At 40.9% G+C, this 25,488-nt stretch overlaps 1 protein-coding gene across 3 annotated transcripts in view; it reads left to right on the top strand.

Annotated features, from left to right (window-relative positions):
- Nucleotides 1-25,488, top strand: part of Alpha-man-iib (alpha-Mannosidase class II b) — a 146,256-nt gene that overhangs the window by 38,286 nt on the left and 82,482 nt on the right. The window contains exon 1 of one of the 3 annotated variants that reach the window (XM_077421642.1): nt 24,114-25,037. The exons of 1 other annotated variant lie outside the window; for it this stretch is intronic. The gene's annotated coding sequence lies outside the window, so the exon portion shown is untranslated. Of the gene's footprint in view, nt 1-24,113; nt 25,038-25,488 lie in introns of those variants that run through there. One more of the 3 variants, XM_077421661.1, reaches the window with a different exon arrangement.

Genomic DNA, 25,488 nt, shown 5'->3' on the forward strand with positions numbered 1-25,488 from the left:
ATCACGATCTCGTCCACCTCATTCGCCACGTTACCACGGAGACACGAAACCGCTGTCGTTATTTGGACGGCGCGGCCGCGGCGTGGCGAACAATAATCCTCACGTTATGAAATGTATTAGATATTGGCCGTTATATTGGCACAATATTCGATACTCGATGAGGTGGATCGTTTGAAAGAATTGTAATTAGCATTGTCGTGCCATGTCTTTATAAGTTATATGTATATTCTTCAGACGGGGTGATATATGATTTTTATCGTAATTGTTATAACAACTGGAATTTCTTCCCCTGTCGTCTCTCCTACATTTTGACTATTAAATTAAAAATCTCTCTCTCTTTCTTTCTCTCTCTCTCTCTCTCTCTCTCTCTCTCTCTAAAATATAATTAAATCTTTTGTACAACGTCTAAGCCGCTTTCGTATATATCATAGATACATGAGACTTTTCAACAAAAGCATGGCACGTTAATTCATCGTGATTAAATGGGTAAGCCACGTTGATAAGCCATTTCTGTACATGATGGCCAAGAATTTTCAATAATGTCAAAGAGGAATATCGTGATTAGATGGATAGGTATACAATCCTTATTGAAATGCATCCCGTGGTCGCGCATAATATCGTGCACTTCCGTACTTTACCCTTGTTTCGCGCTCGTCAAAATGAAATTTCTATGGAGGGTGGAAATTTAAGCGAGGTTATATTACGAGAGTTTCGTCGAGCTATTTACAAAGAGAGGGTACAGGAAGGAATCATAATTTTAAAGGAGCTTTAATACTTAACGCGAGCTTTACTTTCTGCTTCCGACAACGGTTTAATCGCTGGATGAAGTTACCTTAGTTAAGGTCAAAGTTTGAGTGTCTCCTTTTTTTTTTCTCTCTTTGCAAACGTTATTGCAGAAAGCGTGGGCATCTAAAAGTCGACGATGAGATTACGTATATACCTGAAAGCGAGCACGTAGAGCGTTCAAAAGTAGTTTACAGATTAGCGGAAAAAATGTCACCTTTGAATAATTTTATTAAATTAGATTATTGGCGGAATGCTCGATTTAAATCTTTTCGTTTGATTGTCGTAAAATTTATACGCATGCTAAACTATATGCTATGATAATAGGATAGCAAATTTTATGGATGCAGTGGCAGGATTTTCGAGATCGTATAGGTAACAGATTAGCGATTTTTAGAATATATATATATATATATATAATTTTCTTACATAAGATTTTTTTTATATAAAGGAGATATTAATTACGTATATATATAGATGAGACGTTTTTATTTAATTATTCAGTCAAAATCGAGTACAGATACAAAATTTGGTGTATAATAATTAACAATATTATTTTATAAATAATTTTTGATCCTACACATTTTGTAGTTTCTCGAGACTTGCAACTGGACAGATAGCATCAGGATCATATAGCAGGAAGATGGAGAATTCATTCCTGATTCCCTGCACGACGACGCGGTGAAATCGTTACGTGCAAAAAGGCGCGCTAGTCGAAGGCGGTAGGATGAAAAATGTAGCAGGATGTAAATAAGTATTTGTTAGGCGGAGGAAGTAACATCTTTATTGCCGGCGTTGAACAGGGACAGCGAAACGGTGTCTTTCTTTCTTTCTCTTTCTCCCTCTTCCTCTTCCTCTGCGTGCGCTATAAGGTCGTACAGTCGGCGGCCGCGGTCCGGGTCATAAATAAAGCGGTGCACACAGAAATTATACAGTGGAGCGTAACGCCCGCAATACCGCTGCGGAATGGAATGGAGAAAAATATAATATAATCGACGATGAAGCCGCGCGCACGCCACGAACGTGTGTATCTGCTTTCGCGGCGGGAGCTTCGTGCTCGAGAAAGATGTCATATTTGCAAGAATGCATTTACCGGCTCGAAAACTTCCGTGACGTGACGCCGCGCCGGAACGCGCGAATCCCGCTCGATCAAAACTTCATTGTATCGCGAGTCACGGCCTCGCGATGCGCAACGTGAACCGTCGCACGCGTGAGAAAAATCGGTGCGGAGAAATATTACGGATTATGCGGATTATTTTGCATAAATTTATCTACAAGTCTGTTTCGCGCAAAGATTATCCCTCGAAAGAATTTATTATGTAAAATTTTTTGGAATCTTCTTGGCTCTTTTTTTTTACATATTTCAAAAATCGAAATTAGAAAGAATTCAACTAAAAAGAGAAGGTACAGAGACATGCAGAGATTTTTATCTGCATACGATGCATACATGCTTGTCCTTTTGTCCTTTGCTCTTGCTCTTTTTCCTCCTTTGTCTTGTAACATTTTGAGATTCTCGAGTCTTCGTGCAATTTTTTTATTACCATTAAATCTCGTTTTGACATTCAAAAATTGAATTTATAGAAAGAATTTAACTGAAAGAGAGAAGATAACAGAGCATGCAGAGATTTTTATCTGTATACTATACATACATGCTTGTCTTTTGCTCCTGTTCTTTTGCTTCTTTGTCCTTTAACATTTGAGATTCTCGAGCTTTTGTGCACAATTTTTCCATTACCATTAAAATATTGTTCTGACAAAATTTCAAGACGATTATTATTTTATCCGAAATCGAACGATTAAAAGAACGCGGTTGGAAATGACGTTTGACCCTCAAGTGATAAATTCGCTCTCTGATCGTTCAATTCGGAATCAAATATGCCAGGCTAACGTTGACGACGAAACGCGCACCGTGACGCCGTCCGTCGACGTCACGTTATTGCGCCCGGCGTGCATAGGAAGTTATACGGCGGCATTTATAACGTTCCGGGGTGAAGGGATTACGATGGCGGTTATGCCGTGGGGAGAGTGTGGATACTGATTTACAGCCGCGAGTCACGCCACAAAGCTATACCATTACGAGGCGAACGCGGTTGGAAGAGCGGCACTACCGGCGAGGATGTTCGTGTGGCGCTCGTCGCGCAACAACGTCGACGAGGTGACTTTCGGGGTAATGCAGTGCTATATGTACACATTTTCGATTTTCGACTCGAGAACGAAAATGCGCCACGTCGTAAGTAATTTTTATCGGGGGAAGACTTTTGTTAAAAGCTCGCAACGTATACGTATAGCACTGTATATATAAAAGATCGTAGGTATCATTTGTAGGCATCAAAGATATTTATAAAGCATAAAATTTGCAGCGATCTTTTTTTCGTTATATATATTTTTAATACACGATTTCACAAACATTATTTTAAAGTGCTTCGTCTAAGATTTCCGCTTTTAGCATTTATTAGATCAGATTTCGTATAATTGGAGTAGCTTAAATTTAATAACACACGATCTAAGCACGCGCCCCATCATTAGGGCGTCTCTTTATCCCGCGTTGGAAGTTACATCGACTACAAGCGTTAATTAAGAGCACGTATAAGACGACTAATGTTCAAACATAGAATTCAATTTAGCCGGGGCTCTCCTGCGCTACTGAAAATCGTGCCAGATTTAATTGAGAGTAACTTTGTTGTAACCCACTTCTCTAACGGAGCCCTAGCTCGCCCGAACTTAGCGGAATTCTAACAGAGACCTAATCGAGAGAAGAGAGAGAGACAGGGGGGGAGGGAGAGAGCCAGCCAACCCGTGGTAATTGCGCCGCGGGATAATTTGGCGGCTCTGAGTCATTTGACCGTCGTGTAATTTTACCTCTCGAAATAGTTTTAATATTGAATCTCCTTAATGGATCCCCCATTAATGCGGCAAATACAATCGCGCGGTTATCTCGTTCGATAATTTAGCGTTCGTTGCCAAAACGGACAAATAATAAAGCTCTCGTTAAATTTTTTATGTACGCTCGGCATTAATTAGCTTAAACGAAAAAAAATGCAGAATCTGTCGAGCTTGCATCTGTTTGCCATTTTTATCGGAACGAAACGTCGCCGAGGTGGGTCTTATCAGTCGCGCGTAAAGCGGTTTTCTTATCGTAAGGTCGTCGTTGCGCTCGGAGAAATAGCCGTTATAATTAGGAACGTTCAGATATTGTGTATCGTTTTGGTTATCTGGAAACGCGAGTGCAACCGGGATGCCGACCGCATATATATACACGATCTGCGGTATCCACCACAGTTAACCTACTTTCTAACACGTATTTCGAGTTAACGGTTGTTGTTGCATTGTTAACAGACTCGAACTGGCGCCTCTAACGACCGTGATTTACCATTAACGCGCGATCGTCTTCTCCAATCTTCAGAGAAACTGACACTTTATCTGTAATTAAGCTGCACAATTTTAATGCAATTTGAATAATAGTTCAGTAAAACAATAGCGGAAATGAAGTCGAGATTAAATGTCACGCGCGTATATTTTATTGTACGATTAAATGTATATTATTATACAAACTTTGGAAGTATTACTGTGAACAGACAGAGATTTCTTTTTTAATATATCAGAAAAAAGGGATTTTTATCAAAAAGTACATAAAATTCACACATAATTATTATAATTAGGCTACCCAAGATTCAGTCCGACCGAAGATGGCCTCTTTTCCATTCAATTGTAATTTTTATTCTTTCGTTTTAGATAAGAGAATTATTAAAAGTTTATCCTTGATAGAGAGTTTTTATCATCAAATTTCTATCCGCTTCCATTTTGGCTTGTAATAAAAGATTACAGTGACGATGCAGCCAATTACGCACGTGCGCGATACAGTTTCCTGATTTCCCCGAGCCACTGTACCGTCAGCTTGCTCTCTCCGCTTTGGTTTCTGTTGTACGTTTCCTGTCTTTGTGTCCCGGCATTAGAACCGTGCTTACGAGCTTAATGACGGGACTTAAACAGTCCCTTTGGGACCGCGGTCGCAGAATCGGAGAGCACGAAACTACGTGTGCATTGTCCGCTCGTTTCTCCGTTGCAGTAGCAGTCGCCTGGAGGGTGAGCGCGAAACTGCATCACGATGAAATCCCCGGTGCAGGCACCGGGCAGCACGAAACCTCAGAGAAATAGTTTCGCCGGATCTTCCTAATGAACGGCATCATGATTTCGTTAATTGTGAGCTCAAGAGGAAAGGGAAGGAGTAAGAGAGGGAACGGGTTTGCCACTATGTCGACATGCGAAAATGGAGAACTGCCTTCGGCGAAATCCGGCGAATTTGATGGTTTAATTATCGTCAAATTTTCCGTTGTCAAAATTATCTTATATATTACGATAGATGTATAAATAAATAAATAAAAAAAACAAAGCGTTATTTTGTAAACGTATTAATATTTTGCTAACGGTATAGATAACATTGAAAGGTTTGAATGTAGTTTTATCGAAAAAAAAAAATTTTTTTATTTGTAAATAAATTTTTTTACAACTCGAAATATTTTTGCAACAAAGTGGTCTTTTATATTATAAAATTGTAAAATGATATTTTGTAAAACGATATCAATTACTGCAATTCATACACGAAACCGTACACAAACACAATCGATGGTAAATAATACATCTTGATTCTTATCTTATAATTAAAAACTTGATCTTTTTGCTTTAAATAATTCGTCAATTTTATCTATTCATTTTGTGTAGAAAGTTCGAAGAAAATGCGACGATACAGCGTGTTCTTCGATGTTTTCACGTGGCACACATTATTCATTCGCTAATTAACAGCAACGAAATTAATAATATCATTGAATCATGCCCAAATAAACTCACGTTTAATTAAAAAATTTGAGTAAAATTATCGGTGGTCTCTTGCTCCGCGGTATTAAAGGGTTTCGCTTCCAGGGCGAAGTATGAAGCCGTTCAGAGCGAGTATATGATCAGAATTTTCTGGGTCCGTACACCGGATTGAATTCGGAATACAACATCGCGCGCGGCACGAGGAAGAGCAGGCGGAAGGAAAAGAGGGAAGAGAGCGAACAAAAGGGAAGGCACGAGGAAAAAGCGTCGAGAGCCACGCAGTCGCGCGGATGGAAAGAGTTTCCATACGTTCGTTTATCGATTCGACCCGACCGATTACTTTTGCTTTTCGAGCAGACCTTCGTACCGCGGTATCATCGCACCCGTATAATTACGTCGCCGTCTCTTTTTGCTCGTCTACGTTCGGCCCTTCCGGTCCACCCCTTTCTCGCTTCTCTTTCCCACCTCCACCGTATTCTCTGCCTCACGGTTATGCCCATTTGCTCCGTCATAAAATATGGCCTTAAGCGCAGTCTCTTTCCAGCCCTCCCTCGATCTCCCTCGATTATCGCGAGAGAAACTGTACTTCCTTTTTCTCCTCCTTCCTCGTGCCTTTAATTTATTGCGGGTGATCCTGGCTCGTTCTTGCGAAGCGGGGAACACAGCGAGCGACATCGATTCGAAGTTACGAGAGATGTTATCCGTCGCCAATTAGGTTCGTGTATTTTCTCGCGAAATTTATTCACGTGCACGGTTCTCCAATTAAGTGTCTGTCACCGATAGGCTTGTTATCCTTCACCATTGCCGCAACAACATAAAATTACCGTTTCTGTATGCAACGCAATTTCTGACGCAAGTTTCGCGCCGGCGCGCATCTCGTTTCAAAAATCGTCTCGCGATACTTCGAGATCGCTCACGAGGAGTATATACAATATACCTATATGCAGAGTTACGAAAATGGAACGCCTACGCGCGCCGCGTGCATCGGATTATGATGACGGGGTGCAAGTATATCCGTCGCGCCGGCTAATGCACGCCTATAATATCGTACGTGCGCGGGTAAGGCAACGAGAAAGGTGCCTCACAGGTATATACCTTACCTGTATGCGAAAAGGAACCTTCCACGCGAGGAGATCCAGTTTCTCTGGATATTGGTTATCGATCCGGTCGCGAGTCTAGTCGCCTTTGTCGTTCCGCGCGAACGAGTGTATCTTGCGCATTGCAGGAAGGACTACGGGATCATTACGTTTTTCGTCGCTGCTTCAAGACAGTCCACGAGAAAGAAATGTCGTGCACATTCTACGTCAAGTACGGAATCGCTGCATTACGCGAGAAAGCGCGTTTGATCTTCCAAATATAATAACACGCGAGATTTTACCGTTCTCCGTTCCCAATTAAAATAAATCAAATGATTTTTAAATTGATTTACTAATTTATAATACAAAATTTATAACTTCAACGCTGAGTATTCTAGGGAGAAGAATATATTCGACGTCTTGCCTCACCAAAGTCATAAATTCGCGAGAAATTGTAGTATAACTGCATTTAATAGCGACTCCATTTTGCCGAATTATTATTTCTCGCGCGATCGCCCTTTCACGGTCGGCGTTTTTCGGCGTCGTTCGTCTCAGCGAATTTTTTGCCCGACGATTTATGACTACGTTCGGAAGACCCGGCCGACGCCGACGCTCCTCCGCTCTGCCCTTTTCGCCGGTTCGATCTCTCGATCATCGATAATACGTGGCGTCGTTCCAAGTACCATCGCGGGATTTTGATCCGCCGTTTCTTTTTTCGTTAGTTTTTTTGGGCTCAGTTCCCCCTCCCCCCTCAACTGCGAGAATCGCTGGTCCAGCAATCTTTACGATTTTTACATGAAAATTTAATCGCGTTTCTCCCGTCGATGGAACTCGGTAGATTAATTTCTGAAAAGTCATTTGCTTGCAAACGCGCTTTCGTTTATGTCGCGCCGCGTCGTATCTTATTCCTTCATGGAGGAATCTCTGCTGCGCTCTGTGAAAAAGTTACCGCTTTTATTTGCATAATGCTGACTCGTTTAACTTTAACTTTCCCGGACATAAAAGATGATCTTTCGCTAAAACGCGAAATTATAATCAAAGATTACCGCCAAGTTTTTCAATGTTAAGTCGGTGGCGGAATTGCCCGCGGAGAAATTTTCTCTCTCCTCTTTGAGGGCAGCGATTTGTATGGACGAGTATGAGGGATCCGCGAAATTAAGAATCGCCGTGAAATATGCATCGGCATTCGCATGGGTCTCTTCTATTCCCATACGGACGATCGTTTCTCCCTAGACCAACCCAATTCCAGTCGTGATATATAACAAGATCCGCGAGTGGTTTACTTGCCTGCCCGAGTTTTCCGACCGTAGGAAAACCCCGTGACATTTAATAACCTTTTGTCACGAGAGAGAGAGAGAGAGAGAGAGAGAGAGAGAGAGAGAGAGAGAGAGAGAGAGAGAGAGATCGCATTTCGCATATGGTAGGAGAGAAAAAAGAAAAGGAAAAGAGAAATAAAGTATTTGACGGTCTTTAGCACTTTATGTATGTTACAAGAACTTCCCGTGCAACTTCTGGAGATATAATTTTGTTTCAATTAAAGTCCTATATTCTCTCAACTTTTTTTTTAGAGATAATATATAGAGAGGTTTTAGATGGGCATAGAATGTCTTGTAAGTGTGTCAACAGTGGACTACAATTCGACGATTCTTTCCTGCTCGCGACAACAAGTAGCGCGCAAAGTGCCATAAGCGGATGAAACGTCGCGATAGTCTGGCGACTGTCCCAGTTGAGGAGTGACCCGAAAAAGAATACACTAACTTTTCGAAAACCCACCGTTACGCGAACTCGCGCCAAATTGCCAAATAAATCAGGCCTTAACTACCCTTCTCCCTTCGCAATTGCGGCGCTCTTTGGTTTCATCCTGTCTCCGCCGTGATTTCTCGTACGGCCCCTCGCCGTTACTCGAGGGCCGGACAATCTTCCCGACCACGTTGAACCTCCCGCGCCCTTCGTAACGTGTACTGGTTAGCGTGATCTTGTCCGGACGCATGTGTTGCCAAATGGCCGTAGTGATTGGTGCTCGCCAGATGCTCGCCCCCGTATAAACTACTCATCTTCCACGCTGATGCCGCGACCGGACAGCTCTGTTCTGCAATTTTATATACATAAGTTATATATCATTTTACTGTATTTGATTGAAATAAAAATAAGTTATGAAAAAAGGTAATAAACCCTACTCGCTCCAACCATGCCTTTCGTGTCCCACGAATTTCTAATAGTCGCTTGTTCCGGAAAACAAATGATCGTGGGAGAATCCCCTCCACGCCGGAAAAAAGTTATTGTGGCAGGGAACCTCAGGTAAAAATTTCAAAGTTCTAGCTCATTTACTCTCGAAACGGCGAACAATCAAAATCTCGGTGGGACACGAAAGTGCATGGTTGGAGGATTACGTCAGTGTTGTGTGAAAGGTAAATGACCATTTTTTTTTTTCGATAAAAATGTATTTTTGTGTATAATTTAAGCGTATTTAAAATATTTTTGTCGTTAAAAAAAAATTTAGCATTCCACAGAGGTCTATTATGGCTCAGAGGCAGGTGGAAGAGGTGGGGAGGAGCTAAGATTATAAAAGAAAAATTATTTTTTTTACATAAAAAATATCTGTCACTTCAAATTTGCCTTTTTTTATTCAGAAATTCTTTTTCTAGCATTCTTTGAGTCCTATTTAATTAATAATTATCTCATATTTTTTTCTCATTTGCACTACTTTTAGCTTTAATTTGCGTTTTGGTTCATTAAGCTTCGTCAATTTGTTCGTGAGTTATGATTTTTTAAGTAAAACGAGTCGTAACGTGTGTTTGTCAACATATGATTGTCGTGAAAAAATATTTAAATAAATGATTTCCAAATTTTCTTTACATTGATTTTTAGTCGAAGGTACAAAAATATTATAATAATTTTTGGAGAATTTTTCAAAGCTATTAACATTTTGAAAAACACGTGGGACTCGAAAGTGCATGATTGGAGGAATAAAAGGGTGGAAAAAACGTTGGAGTGAATAGGGTAAATATGATTTTTCAAAGGAACGAGTAAAATATACACAATATGCAATGAATATAATAAATATGTATATATCGTAGCTATTTATTATAATTTTTGATCGAGTAAAATGAAATTAATTCCGAAAGCAAGTGAAAACAATTTAACGCCACAACATTCGCACAAAATGTCCTAGGAATATTGACGGGATATTGACGCGAAATCAATAACACCGATCAAACGCAATAATGACGGGGGGATAAATCAGATTGTTTATAATTCCCTGTGCCTCTCGATAATTAATTTTAGCTGTTTGCGAACGATACCCGGCGTTTATCGCATTCGACAACAACAGACGTCGCGGAAAACAAAAAAAAAACAGCAAACGCGATCGAGAGTATTTGGTTTAAAGAGAATTCGTAACAGCGTATTTTCAATTATACGCGCACATCCGCGCGAACGCACGCTCTCGTCCCACACGTTACATGTAACAAACGCATTCGCGCGCCTTTCTCGAAAATGAATGTCATAAATATTTTGCTGAAAACACGGGTGTGGAGCAGCGATACGTTAACCTTGTCGCCCGATCGATAAACTACTGTTCCATTCCCCTTTTTTGCACAGCGATATTTCAGCGTCAAGGATCAAAGTGCATCAAAGGATCCGGAGCTGCAGCGTTCATCGACGTAGTTTGAAAATTAACTTGCCCAGACGATGCACAGCTTGTGCTCGCGGAGGTGCACCACGCGCGCGATGTTAAAAGAAAAAAAAAAGAAGCGGCGGGGCACGCGCATTTGCATCGGCTAAGGTTCGTGGGCGAGGGGAATGATACCGTTGCGGCGCGCGTTCGGCTTTGTTCCGCGGTTAGTTGTTGTCTTTTTCAGCCGCGTTTTTTCGGCCGTTTACGCTTCAAAGCGACGCCCGTGGGAATCGTGTAGCGTGTAAGACGATTATGCCGCAGCCTCGAGTTCTCTGCTCGGCGTGGAACTCGAGAAATAAAACTGGTTAAATTACGTATACTGTAACGTTCACAATCATATATATTTATAATACATCGAATTGCAAATTATCGAATTGCATTTTTGCAAATTATACTGCTTTTTACCGGCTAACCGGTCGTGAGAGGAATTGTAACGAGGAAATAGTTAGTTTTTAAAAAAAATTTTACTTTTTGCCGCGAAATAAAATTTAATTTCTGCATATTTATATACATGGACAACTGCACAAAAAGGGAAGTACGTAAAGCATACGAGTAAAAGTAATTTTTTTAAATATTATTAAATAGAGGAGTTATATTTCAAATAATATTGATATTTCTCTCTCCTGCATGAGCGCTGTAAAAGAACTGGGTGAAAGAGAAAGGGGGAAACTTCGTGATTATGATAAATTTCACGTGTAAAATCATTTTGAAGATGATCAGCCCTATATACGCATCAATCTTACATTTATTATCCTGCCCCTTTCGTATATACTTTCGTTGTAATCCTTTCAAGACCCAGTAGACATTCTCGAAGTTCGCGTGGAGTGTGTTCCGGAGTTCATTCGCTAGTTCTTCAAGGACGTAAAGTCACTTTGACTTGAGGTGTTCTTAAATTATCGATTCGCAAGTGCGCGAGTCGATCTTGCTTTCTCGATCCAACTTTCTCACTCCTCCCCGTCGAATGTAATATTAACTTTGCCTTAATTTAACTTGCTATCGTTATTAATTCGGGAGCGAGTCGACGCGTGCGCGGTCTAACTTGGGTCGTATCAACCCAATTCCTTCGCGAATTTCGCGGCTTCCGAGACACGCTTGGGGTAGCATCGCGCAAACAGTCGTCGGTGACGTTATACTCGTGTGGCGGGTAACGACCGAAATAACGTAGAAACTCGACCGCCCGCTGACGCCATTTACGTCCTCGCGGTTCTCTCTAGCTGCTGGTACGCGCTGGATTAACGTTGCGCGCGTTCTCGACCGACGTGAATGACTGCCTGTGTAAATGATACACACACAGTGGGTCACGGGGAGCTCGTCGGGAACATCGTGTTCCCTCCATACATGAGTCGCGAGTCAACTCGGAGGGCTCTTCATTCTACTGTACTGATTGCGGTAGTTAGCCGCGCAAGTTATTACTCGACGATGAAACAGAAAACCACGGTGGATCGTGCGTTCCCCCCCCCCCTTCCTCGTGCTTGTCAGTTTTAATTCCAAGTTTTAATTTGAGATTTTTTAATGTTTCAATTTGAAGTTTTAGATTCAAAGTTTTAATTCCAAGTTTCGCCGAAGGAAAGCAGGATAAATATATAATTATATTCTTGTAGTCTCTCGCGTGAAACTTCAGCTATACACGCGCGGATCGGGCGATCTAGCGTTTTTTTCTAACGTTCCCTGTTTACTCCCGTATCGCGAGTTTCATTGGGGAAAATATCGCGAATTTTCCCTCATCCCGGCGCGCAGCAGTGTGTTTTTGCGAATATCACCGACTTCCTCCGATTTCCATTGAAATTTCAGCGAACTCTCCTGACAGTCGATTCTCTCCCCGTTGCAGCTATACATACAACCGAGTTTTGCCATTTTCCCAGACAGCACGAACTCCTGTACGAACTCAGATTTCCGCTTTCACTGCTCAAAGTTTATTCGAAGTAGTCTTGAATGTACAGTAGCTTGAATACTTAACAGACCTTTAACTGAATCACGAACCGCATATTAATATAAATACAGATCGTATGCCACCGTTATCGAAGAAGATTTACAATTCCAAAGTTTGAAATTTTATTAAGAAATAAGGATATTCTATACATTACATATTTGTAATTTGATTTGGATCTCCCCAACGTTCATAATATATTACCTTAATTTCGTTAAAAATCAATATTCCGATGCGTTGCTGCTTTCCCTCGACATAATTAGATATCTGATCCTTTGCGACAGAGAGGAGCTTCATTAAAGGTCTTGTTGCGTCTCTTATCGCTCGTTTCTGCGAAGACGTTATCTTGATAAGCAAAATAACGCGCGGAACCGTTCGGCCGTTGAACGTGTCGTTCCGTGCGTACGCAACGGATGTACCTATTCTGCATTCGGCATGAATGACTGACTCAGCTGACTGTTTTGTTCTCCGCGGCCGTTTAGACGGTAGATAAGTACGCGATTGCGCAACCGGCGCTTTCTGCAACGGGTTTTACGCAATTGGCACTCGTATACGTACGCGAAGAGTTATTGACCCTTTTGGTGCTAAACACTGCCACAGTTTTAAATACTGTTAACATTCAAGATTTATGTAAAATACCGCATTCGCATTTATATACTATATATGGTTATTGCCACTACATTTCATCAAACATGAGTGAACGAATGCGAGAGACAGAGCTTTAAAACACAATGAACAATATTCTTCATTCAAAAATGCTTGAAACATCGAAAGCGAATATAAAAATACAGGTGATTCTTCTCGCGTTTCGTGATATCTTATTGTAGAGTCTTTTTATAGAGAAATTCGCATTCAATGTTGTCATTCTTTGAGATTATTAAAAGAAGATAGAAGAAATGTATCACTCCTCTGTGTGCCTTTATATGTAACGTTATTATATCTTTACTCTATTCCTAATACATTGCTATTAGATATGTAAATTGAAAGTAGGTTATATCCTTTTCAAAAATAATTGGCCGTTTCTAGAATTCACTGGATTTGTACTTGAAATTTTTTTCTACGTGATAACAGAATGAGATGCCATAATCTACATTATTTACATTTTTCGATACTTAATGCGCATATTGGGGCATATATAAGATATCATAATCTTGCACAAGAATTTATTCTTTTATCTGGTTATGTATACATACTGCAACAAAAGATGTAGTTCCGGCTACATTTTTCTTTATTAAAAAGTTTTTCTAAATTTTTTTTTTATTAAAATGATTTGCGAGAGATAGATTTACTCGGGCAGGAAGCCTTCCCACACGCACCTCGTATTTATATAAAATTTTCGCATCGGTATAAAATGAAAGAGATGCATGGGAAATATTCAACACCGATTTCGAGACACTTTATATATTCGTCTTATTTACGTTTCATATATTTTTACATTGCGTCCCGTTCACAAAACTGGATTTATTTTTATATATACTCGCTCGCGCGTTCCCGTATCGCGCGCTTCTTTCGCCGCTAGCTGATTTCAGCTTCGACCCGATGCTGAAATATATGCATGCACGTAAACCGCGGTGTCTCTCTCTCTCTCTCTTTCTCTCTCTCTCTCTCCGGTGCGAGATTATCCCTCGTGCGTCATCGCGTCGCGATGATCGTTGCGCCGCGGGAGAAAGAAAGATAGAGCGAGAATGCGTGCGTGCATATACGAGCCAATCGCATGTTTGGGTCCATGGATGTCACTTGGTGTTAGTTGGCCAGATTCGTAGGTAGGTTGTCTGGCCGATGGCCTTTCGACCCGAGCGCAGTTTTCTCGCGGACCTCCTTCTAGCGGCCTCGGGTACGACCCGATATAGGCTACGCAGCGAGCAGTGAGAGTGCAAGCGTAGCTTATTATAATAATCTCACGGTAATCTATTATCGCCCCAGCATATTATCCCCGACTTGCCGACAGAAACTGAATCTTACGGCAAGTAAGTGCTCGTTATTCGATCTATAATAAAATTAGCTTTAGGCCAATTCTATAGAATCTAGATCACTCCTATATTTTTTTCTCGCTTCGTTTTCTTTACTTTTTAATTGTTGACTCGTACAAATTGTTGTGCTGTGTTAGAAGTTTGAAAAATTGCAAATAGATATCCAGAAATATCAAATAAATTCCAAAAGTTGATTCGACAGATCATTCTTTTAGACTTGAGCTAATCAATGGGTTTACATTCCGTTACGATTATACATATTGAATTTTAGTACAATTCCATGTAGCATGTTGTAACCTAGGTGTGAGATTACGTAGACTGTCACGGCATACAGAATTCGCATATTCGTCTGAGAAGGGTTGAAATCGCAGCCCCGGCTGCATCTCAAACTGTCTAGCGCCTGTCTCGTGTTTTCACCCCTTTTCCCTCGCGTGATTTTCGGTCGTCGCGACGTTTCCAGATGGACGACACGAGCGCGACGTGCTTACCGAACACACGAGCGCACAACAAAAGTTATCGGCACTTGGGCGTGTTTTGAAGCGCGAAAAGCGGTTACGAGCCCACGTATAAAGAACGGCCGCGGCTGGAGTGCTTTTCTCTAGCGGCGGGCGGCGATGCACTTTGCTCCGCCGCTTTACGGGGTGCATTACCGTTCAACTCGTCACCGTGATCTGTTCGACGTTTCTTTTTACGATTGTCATAATAGTTTCAACCCTTTTCGTCCTACAGCCCTTCATTTTGCGCCCTTTTTTTTATTCATATGCCGACTTCCTTTACGACGACGGTGCATCCGAGCGACGGATCGAGTTTTTTCTTCGGATCGTATCGGATCTAAATCCCCCGCGCATTCGCGATATGCGAGTTTTATCGTCTCGCGATAAAATTGTACGTGTATTATCTTTACTATTATTTTATTGCATACCATGTCTTTGCATCTCGTTATCACTATTTTTGTTATTCTTGCCTTTAACGCGTGTTGCCTATTTTTATAACATTATATTAACGATAATATGATTATAAAAGAAATATCTCAACACATAATCATAAAACATTTTTTTACATCAAGTAATGTTTATTCCTACAAATTATTATATAATAACGCTGCTATACAATCCGATATATATTTTATATCGGATTCGATAATTAGCAGTCTCGATGCACCGCTTTTATTAAACCAGCTCATGTTAAACCAGAAATATTTGAATTTTATCCATTGTAATCATCGTTACATTAATTCTTTCGTCCAGCGAGCATGTGTATTTCTTTGCTTTTTTTCTTTAAATTTATTTCGCCCGACATTCGCGCCGCGTTTTCGCCTCCGGTCCGGAACCGCCCGGTCCATTTTTCGCGGCAGAGTCAAACGTATAGTGGCAGTTAATTCGCGGCGGAAGATAATTTTTATCGGCGAAGCTGCACACTTCGATATACAACGGAGCGCCGCGCCGGCCACGCGCGCGCCTGCATTCGGTAACGGAGACAAAACGCGCAGTTTTAGCGCCAATGAGCGATCAGGGACGCCATTTGTCGCCGCGTGCAAGAATGGTTCGGGCAGCTGCTGAAAAACGACAGTAATCTCGCCAAAAAATATACATTCATTCCGCGCGCATTATCCGTATACCGTCCGGCCCCGGTTTACTGGCCGTCTCATTCCCCGCGCCTCTTTCTTCTTCCTCTCCCTCGCCCCCTCTCACATTTTTTTGCTCCCGGTGCACTAAATCCGCCGGACAAAAACGCGAATTTCAACATCGGACCACATGCGCCGGTGCCATCGCCTGTATTTTTTAGATATTTGTTACCCTTAGATTTAACTGTGGTTTCACGTGACAGGTGAATTGCGAGGTATTGCTGTGTGCTCGAGTTGAATGTAAGAAGTTACGTCATTGACGGGTGTAATTACTGTAATTAGCATTATACATGTCTTAATCTTATACAGCGAGTACTTGAAAAGTAATATTCCTGCTACTATTCGATAAGTTTCGGAAATAGTTTGTCTCAGTTTATTTCTCTGCAAAGTCGCACAATAGTTCACGTTCTATATACCGTCGTCAATATATCTGATGTTAATAACGGGTAAACGTTATTCATGAAACAAGCTTTGCGTAAATCGACGAGTCGGATAAACGATATCGCTCGCTTCCAGTTATTTCGCATGCGAAAGGAATTAACGAGGAGTTGATAAAATGCCGGCTCAATGAGTCCGTAGTAAATTATCGGAATCGAGACGACTATATTGTTCCCGATCGTTGCGTATTTCGCCGACCGGGGATTCGCGAGCGAATCGATGCAAAGCAAAAATTTACATGTGCATTATAGCTTTATTTCGATTCTTTATTTATGCCCGATCCTTTATTCGAGCCACGGGGGCGAGAAAGTGCTTCGGTGACAAAGCATAGAGACGGAGCAAAATAAAAAGGGAGAGAGAGGGAGTGGGAGAGACGGAGAGAACCAGGCGAGAGAAACGGAGAAAAAAGGGGTGGAAAAGGGAAGAAATAAATAAACTCGCTGAGCGGTTTTATGTATATACGGTGCCTGGAAAGGCAACAAAAACTGTACAGCGCCCGAGCGTTGCTGCAGGTGCGCGCAACGTAGGTAATCGAAACGTTAATGGACGCCAGGAAAAACCATGAGACTGGAAAAACGCCGATACCTCATAGGTGAGAATATTATTGCGCGGGGGAGACGGGCGCAATGTAACGCGTTCGATTGTGTCGATACCCGCGATACCCCCGATACCCGCATTTCAATCGACGAGTCTCGTTTCCTTTGCGAACGCGACGCCGCACCGTATCTTGATTCTGTTGTCGCGTCACGCGCTCGGTTTCCATTACGCGCGCGGTGTGGTAAAAGCGTTAAACATCCTTTCGATAGACGTCGAAGAACAAACTAAGAAAAATGGTGGCCGCGCTTGAACGGCATCGAGGTGTCGCTATTAACGCGGAGTCGCTCGATATTTAATACTAATGAGTTTTGCCGAGTTCAACCCCGAAGTGTTCGTAGATAAAAGCCCGTACTTGAGTTAATTTCAACCGAACTTTATTTTAACAAGAGTTTAGTTTAGTTTAAGGCTTAACCGTCAGAGTATTTAATGCTGGAAATTAAGAACTTGCGAGAGAAACGATGGCCCCGTACAAAGTTTTCGTAAAGAGGCTGCCTCGAATTTGACGCGGGATCCGGTGACTTTGGAAAGACATCCAGTGAATCTGGGACATTCTGTGTATCAGTATAGTCTATAATATATATCTTGTATTTCAACTGCCAACTTATCGTTCCGTCGCGAGGAACAAGAAAGATCATCACGATTTGAAACTGGGTTTGGCGTTTCAATTCCTTTCACAAATACAATAAAAATTTAGACAATCGGGCCGAATCGATCTTCCCTCGAACGCGAGAAAATAATCGAATTTTATACTTTTCCTCGGGCACACTTGGCAATCATACCACGAGAAACGAAACCGCAGCATGCTTTATATCTAAAATCAACAACGAATAAATGAAACAAAAATACTAATGGCACAAAGAGAGAGAATTTGAACGGTTCGATTAAATATACAAAATATCCCAGAAAATCTATACGATTGTAAGACTGTAGAATTTAAAAACGAATTTTTTCCACCATCGTCGTAATCCAAATTTAACTATGAAATTATTTAACATTGACGATGAAAATAACGTAGTTTCAGCTTAATTTTAGCTTATCTTTCACTTAGCTTCAAGCGCACTCTGTTTTAGTAGAAGCTTTTGCGTTGTAGTTAGCAAAACATTTAAATATTGAAGATTCAAAAGTTTGAAACATAAATTTTCGCTAAATAGATCGTCTTTGAATTCCTTCGAAAAGTACAATACATCATTGCATATATATTCTATATAAAATAACGCGTATAATTATTTACGCGCCCTTTTATCTTGATATAAATCAGCCTTTGTCGATCGCGACGAGGAGATTATAGAAACATTAAGAACTCTCAGGACGGACGGACAGACCGTAATCACTATGTAACGAAGATAACAAGGACTTCCTGCATACTTACGAATTGTATCTCGCCGCCTGTATTTTTCCTCTCTCTCTCTTCTTCTCTTCCTTCCTCCGCCACACAGGGCGTCTAGAAAGCTCTGATAATGTCGACTGATTATAGTAACGACGGCATCTGTCATTCTATCAGAGTGAATGAGAGCGTCGTGTGCTCGTTTGCGTTTTATTCTTTCTCGCCGTTGGATGCCGTAGTTAACGTTCGATTTATTTAAATAATCGATTTTTGATTAGCGGTAAACGATGGCAATAACTAACGATGTGTGTTTGACACAGTTTTATCGAAGATAAAAATTTTGAGCAAATTACCGAGGAGAGAGAATTACGTGTAGCTGGGAATTTATTTTATTATTTCTATTAAAGACATCAGCAAATGAAAATTACTTAATTTAATGGTTATTAACGACGGTATTATTAGTATAACCTGATGATGAGGGACATTCGATTACACTATCTGTACTAAGGCGATAATGCGAAATTCACGCGAGAGCTCGCATCAAAACGTATATATAGCGTACGTTTTCCTTCTTTTATCATCACGACGAAGGGCAAAATTCTGTTCGGCGTAACGCCGACTTTAAGCTGAAGTAACAGCGCCAACTCGCTGCGCATCTACTAATCCGATTATATCGGCCGTTTTAAAGTTTTCTGTCGGAGGTGCTCGAGACCTCGGCTGCCGAGAGAATGGCTGCTTTCCACGCGGTTACCTTCGTGTTTTTCTCATGAACATAGTTCTGCTTCTGCCGTACGCCGGAATTATGCAGTAGCCTCCGCGCCTGCGGAATCCTTCTAGGAGCTCTCCCCGGGAGCTTTCTTTTCCTTCACGTATATATGTGTGTATATATATATATATATATATGCACACGTTGTATATCGCAGATTAGCTCGCGCGCGAATGTTTCGTAACGTTTCTCTCGCTCCTCTCTCTTTCTCTCTCTCTGTCTCGTGTTTTGTCTTTCGTATCTTCAAAAATCCCTTCAACTTTCCTATCAACCGAGAGCAGCCATCTTCCACTCTTATCTTCTTCCATTAACGGTAGTTGTCGTCGCGTTTTCCGCGTTTTCCGCGTGCAAGGGCGACGCGCATTTCTTTTCAGATTTTGCTTTCTTGCTCTGCCTGGGCCTTGCCTCGCCTCGCCTCGCCTCGCCTCACCTCCTCCTATCCTCTTTCTTCATCGTCGAAATCCGCAAGTCGCCGTAGTAGTAAACCAGCGCACACCACTTTTCGAGAGTGGTCTATTCCCGAACTTCGAAGTGTCTCGCTCTACGAACGTCGGAGTCGTAGCCGCACGAGAGAGTAACTCCGCGAACAAGTTTGATAGGTGGTTCCCCTACACGGTATCGGGATTATCCGAAAGGCCGCGTGTACAGGTTCGTGCTTACAGCGATCGCGGAAATCGAGCGTTAATTTTGTTCGCAAACTGCTTCGCCTAGTGATTGCAGGCGAAATACTTCATCACAACGGCCATTACCAGAGAGCTGTTTTTAACATACCCGCTATCACAGTTTCGTTATACAACTTGTATTGCACATTTTCTAAAATTGTATAACTATCAAATTAATTCATTAATTATATGATTAAAAATGAAATAAAAATTTTATTGTATATACAGGAGGTATTGTGTGGATACAAAGAAATGGCAGAGAAAACAAAATACACCTACGATTTTGATCGTCAGGTCACGTGTTGTACATTGTGTTTCTTTTTTTGTAATTTGCAATATTTTTATTTAATTTTTAAAATATTACTTGCGAAAATTGCGCTCATGCGGTTGATCGTCAAAGTTGGCCCGGCACGGCCGATTTTTCGTTTCGCTGAGGCTGAAAGACAGACGATGGACGGGAACGAGGGCTTTTCGCGTCAGACGCCGGATATTAACCCCGCCGTAAGCGACGCGCGATGCCCTGAAAGGCCGTGGGTGGGCGCCGAAAAAAATGCTCCGACGCAAATAGCGTTGAAACTTCAAACGAATTATACCTAGTCTCCCCCTCGCTCTCTGTCAACGCGCGACTGAAAACGAATCAGAACTCCCCCTCTTCCCCCTTGATATCGCACGGCGCGCTGCTCTAAAGGGTGGAACAAGAGCGAGGGCTGAGAAATGGGTGGGTTGACGGGAGTCTCAGGGATCCATACCCGTTTCCACGAGAAGTTTCACGTAAAGGTGAAACGACGATAAATTTACTGTATTTCAAACATATACATTAAATATATGTTGAATATGAATTTATGGTTCTCTCCAGTGTCAGATTAAACATTCATTTATGCGTAGATATATTTTCATTTACAAAATTATTTGATTTTTATCTCATCTATATTGTAAAGAAAATACAGTAGATCGTCGGTTATGCAAACGATTGTCGGTTATGCAAACGTTCGCGCTCCACGGGATCGATATCTAAATAATAAATACAAATTCTTGGAAATGAAATTCTTGAAACGTTTAAAAGGATTTGCCGCAACTTTGTGAGAGGATGATAAGAGAAAGAAAGAGACAGAGAGAGAGAGAGAGAGGGGGGAGGGTTCAATAATGTGAACGACTGAATGAGACTTCATACTTCAATACGCGAAATCGATCAGACTCGATGAGCTGATCGTTTTTGCTCGAATGAGGCTCGCCTATCTATCTCTTTGCGAGATAACAGCTGATCCGGAACACTGAATTTGCCATCAATTAAAGGCACGACATATCTTTCATTCGTTACTGTCGCGAACGTGCTCTCGAACAAGTATTACCATCGTGAGAACTTGACCTTTCTCGCCTGGTGCATAACTCAGGTTTGAAACTGTGCTACTATGTCGCATTGATTCTACGCGCATTTATGCCGAAGCGAAGATAAGAATTACCGTGAATAATTTTGATTGAATAGACTGATTATCATGATATATGTATATATATAGGTATTGAAACATTTATTAAGACGTTAATGCGTATTATTTAAAAGTATAAAAGAACTTGAAAGTGACAGAAAAAGTTTTCTAATTATGAGATTTTATAAAGAGTATTTATATAGATGCTATACGATTAAAAAAATCTGCTTTTTGTTAACGAAAACATTGTTGAAGAGATCATCAACTCAAGTTTCCAATTAAACACATTTAGATTATTAAAATCTTAAATTAAATTTACGTTAAGATGAAAATTGATTTAATAGAGAAGCGGCATTTTATTTTCTATCTACGTTTAATTCAACTTTTTTAATTCAAACTTTTGAATTTATTTTTCAATTTAGTTTTTCAATTTAAACTTTAATTTTGGTCTCCTAGTTATTTTTTTTATTATCAATTGTTCGTTTTTAAAATGGCTGTTGTTTTTCTTTCGTTGTTCTTCGGCTTTATTTGTTATATTTGAAAGCAGGACTTCCGGTTATCCTGGGATATCTTGTGTTTGCCGTCTCCTGATTATTTCTCGCTGTATTTTAAGAACGATTATTTGTTCCCGCAATAATTCGCGGCGACAGCGCGATCGGAAAAACACTGAAGAGAATACCAATACAAATTAAGCAATAATACCTTGAAAAGACAGATTCGATGTAATTCCGCACATAAACATCAGCCATCCAATTACTCGGAAATACAATTTCCGGAATAGCGAAGGCAACGGCATCCCCTTCTTACTCTGTCGTATTCCTTCTCGCAAGTTTCGAACCGTACAGCTGTATAAATCTATTAATATGATTGGATATAAACAATTCTGCTTTTGCAGAATAATAATAAACATGATCTAAGGTCGCATTAAATTGTCATCATTTATATTTCTCGCAAATTCGATCACTTTAAGGCAATTAATACTAAATAAATATCGAAAAGAGAATATATCTATTTAATATTTCCAGGAAAAAAAAAACACACACACACACACACACACACACACACACATATTTGTTTAAGCAATTTCTTGGACAAAATTTAATTGTTGCATATAATTATTTTAACATTTAATACTTCTTATTCAATTACTCGTTAAAATTCTTTTACGATGTCAATCTTTTTCGAAAAATTTTCCCGAAATATACACGACGATTTTTCGGAAAAATAACAAGATTTTGAAATGTCACTCGTAAATGTTTTGATAAATGTGTTTTCGTTCCCGTTCCTTCGTTCGGCCGGTAGAGGAACCGGGGATGTGTTCGGTGAACAACTGGAGCCGGGAGTCTTTGCTTCTCCCCGGGTACCGGGTACGCAGGCGACACACTCGTGTTGGCCTTTCAATCAACGTAATTGCCGTTCGATCAAGTTCGAACCTGTGCCAATCCTGTCCAACGACAATGCTCTCTGCGCGCTCGTGTTCCACGAGATTGAAAAGTTCCCGAGCTTATGGCGCTGTAATACCGAGCTCGATCATGGGGTATTCGTGCAGAGAGGACGGACGCATTCGCGATGCTGGCAACTTAAAATTAATTGAATCGACGTTGTCTCTTCGACAAAAATTATCTTTCTTCGATAAATACCTTATATCATCAGATTGCCATAGAATATCATCATCAAGAAACTTTATTTCAAAAATAATTCGGTTATTATTAATAAATAAGCGACGAATAAGTTCATAATAATTAACGAATAAAGCTATATACTTGATTTATTTCTTAAGAGAATGAACACCGAATTATTTTTTGCTCTTATAATACTTTACACAATTTGGCGCAAAATGTTATTATTAATGAATATGTGGAGTTTTCTCTACCGTATGTTATTAATATTTTATGATTACAGTACAACGTGCCATACGTGCAATTTTTACGACTGAAACATATATTTGATCGTTGTTGCACATAAATATTAATAGAGGCGTGCTAATCATAGTTTGATCGATCGTCCCGATTAATTCTCTGGCGCATTAAACATGCATCTGCTTCCGTCAGGTGATAATTCTAGCGTCAGGTTATTTCATTGTCGGTATATCATTAATTGGAGTTTAATAGCATAAATGACTGGAAAAGTCATCTCCCGCATATAATTGTATTTCTTACACATATTAATATGCGCGCATTAAGCAATGTTTTTTATATTATGTGACTAAATATTTTTGATAAAGCCAAAATGTTAAATATTTTTGTTCGTAAGTTGACAACTAAATTTATCCCAACAAGAGCATTAGGGTATAAACTCGGGTAAGATGGCCAACCTATGTTCTTTCAATCTAGCTCGTCATGAAACATTAAATGAACATGTGTTGGCCATCTTTCCTCTATGGCCATCTTACCCGAGTTTTACCCTATATATTTTACTATGGATAACTTTATCCAGTAGGTGACTGAAGCACATATTTCTCGGTTCGCGCGATGTTTACAAAAAGTATGTTAGTATTTTTCTAAGTCACGACAGTTCGAAATTAAAAATATAAAATTTCGAATCTAAAACCCCAAGGACTTTAGCTTATAATATGAAAAATTACAATATATATCTTAGGAAAAAAAAAAACTTTAGCGAAGCTAAAATTAACGTTACAGTGAAAGGATCGCAAAGGAAGCCTCGTTATTTCGAACCCTTTTGACCGAGCGTCAGTATAGTCTTCGCGGTGACCTCTCTGATCCTCCCCCGTTTCTTCTTCTTCGAGTCGAAACACCCTACGGTCGTGGAAAGTTCTCTCGGAGTGCGTGTTCTCCATCTCGTCGCTTTTCACCTCCCTTCTCGCGGGGCCGCTCGTATGTGCGGCGCGGCGGCATGTGTGCGCGCGCGCGCGTGCGTGTGTGTATGTTTTTGTATATGTGTATGGGTGAACGTACGCCGGCACAAGCGTGCGGATTATATCGGCACATGCGCCCCTCGCCGCGACTGTCGCGTCGGCGGAAAAGCGGATATATAGCCGGCGGCGTGTCAAAACCATTCCGCGCGCCGCCCGTGCCGCGAGTTTAGTACGGCGTGGTTCTCGGTTGCGGTTGGACGATCCGCGCACCTGCCTCGCGCGTGCGGTTGATAGTACACGAGCGCGAAGGGTTACGAATCGCGGAACGCGCGTTTTGCGGTCGCGTCGTGAAAATCATCCAACCGTTTGGGACGCGACAGTTATTTTTTACGGAGATTCGCGTATACACTCGCAGCGTTCCATAGTTTCGGTGATCTGGTGCCGGTTAGACAGGCGAGTCCGGAATTTATTTCTTAAAGAACGATTGCAACGTTCGAATTTACAGGCCCTTTTCCGAAATCTTTAAGCACGTCACAGTTTGCTTTAGCAGTTATTATCGATGTAATTGTTTATTCTGTGTCTGTGTCGAAAAATTGAAATTATTTTTCGATTCTCTGTCTTCGTCCCAGGATTTATCTCGCCTATGTTTTTGCGTACGAGTGTAAACAGATCGACGAACTCTCGTGTCGTTCTTGAGAACGGTGTAACTCCCATGTGTCTACACGGCAGATAGCTCGAAGGTGAAGTATTAAGTTCCCCTGATGAGTGGAGTTTGGCATCTCATAATATGGTAGTCTTATATCGAATTGGTGTACGTTTCGCGAATATTTTTGTGGCGATGCAGTGATATCCGAGACAGCGCTCGTGATGTATACGTTTCACGGAAATGTGTTTGGAGACGGTGACTTGGTTTTCTGCTAAGAACGACGTTGCGTCGGAGGCAGTGAAAAAGTTCCCTCGTATATTACTCCGTTCGTGCGCCGAACGAATAGAGCCGGGGCAACGTGTGTCAAAAACTATTTCGCCCGCGGGTAGCGAATTCAGGCGCGCCGTGATTTCTTTTCGCGGCTGGACGTCTGCTGTCACGCGGTTGAAACAGGAGCTTCGAATATACGGATCAAGCTTTGCTTAATCGCTATCAAGGTACGAATACTACGAATCCGCTTTCCGTTATCTCGTCATGCAACCATGATGAAATTATCCAATTTGATTGATAAATAAATTACGGAATTACAAGATCAGAAAGTAAAATAACAAATGCGTTACGAGATAAATCGACTTCATTGTGCGAAGCTTTCCTTCGCAGAACGTTGTACATCACTTTTTTGAGAGGAGAAGAACTTTTCATTAATATGCAATTCGTAATTAGTACACGTTCATTTTTTATGATATATAAATAATTATAACATGCTACTTATATAATACTTGGTAAATGGATGAGAAGCATTCTGCACAGTAATATGCAAACTTGTAGTAGCTTCATCTCGTCAAGAATTGATACAACGTTCTTTGAGGTGCGGACCGGTTTTTGCACGAGCCACTCGCAGACTGGAATTAAAATGGATATATTTACATGAATCAACATTGAGAAAAA

This window comes from Temnothorax americanus, unplaced genomic scaffold, assembly GCF_048541705.1.
Source record: "Temnothorax americanus isolate GAGA-0224 unplaced genomic scaffold, ASM4854170v1 Scaffold11, whole genome shotgun sequence".
NCBI classification, from domain to species: Eukaryota; Metazoa; Arthropoda; class Insecta; order Hymenoptera; family Formicidae; genus Temnothorax; species Temnothorax americanus.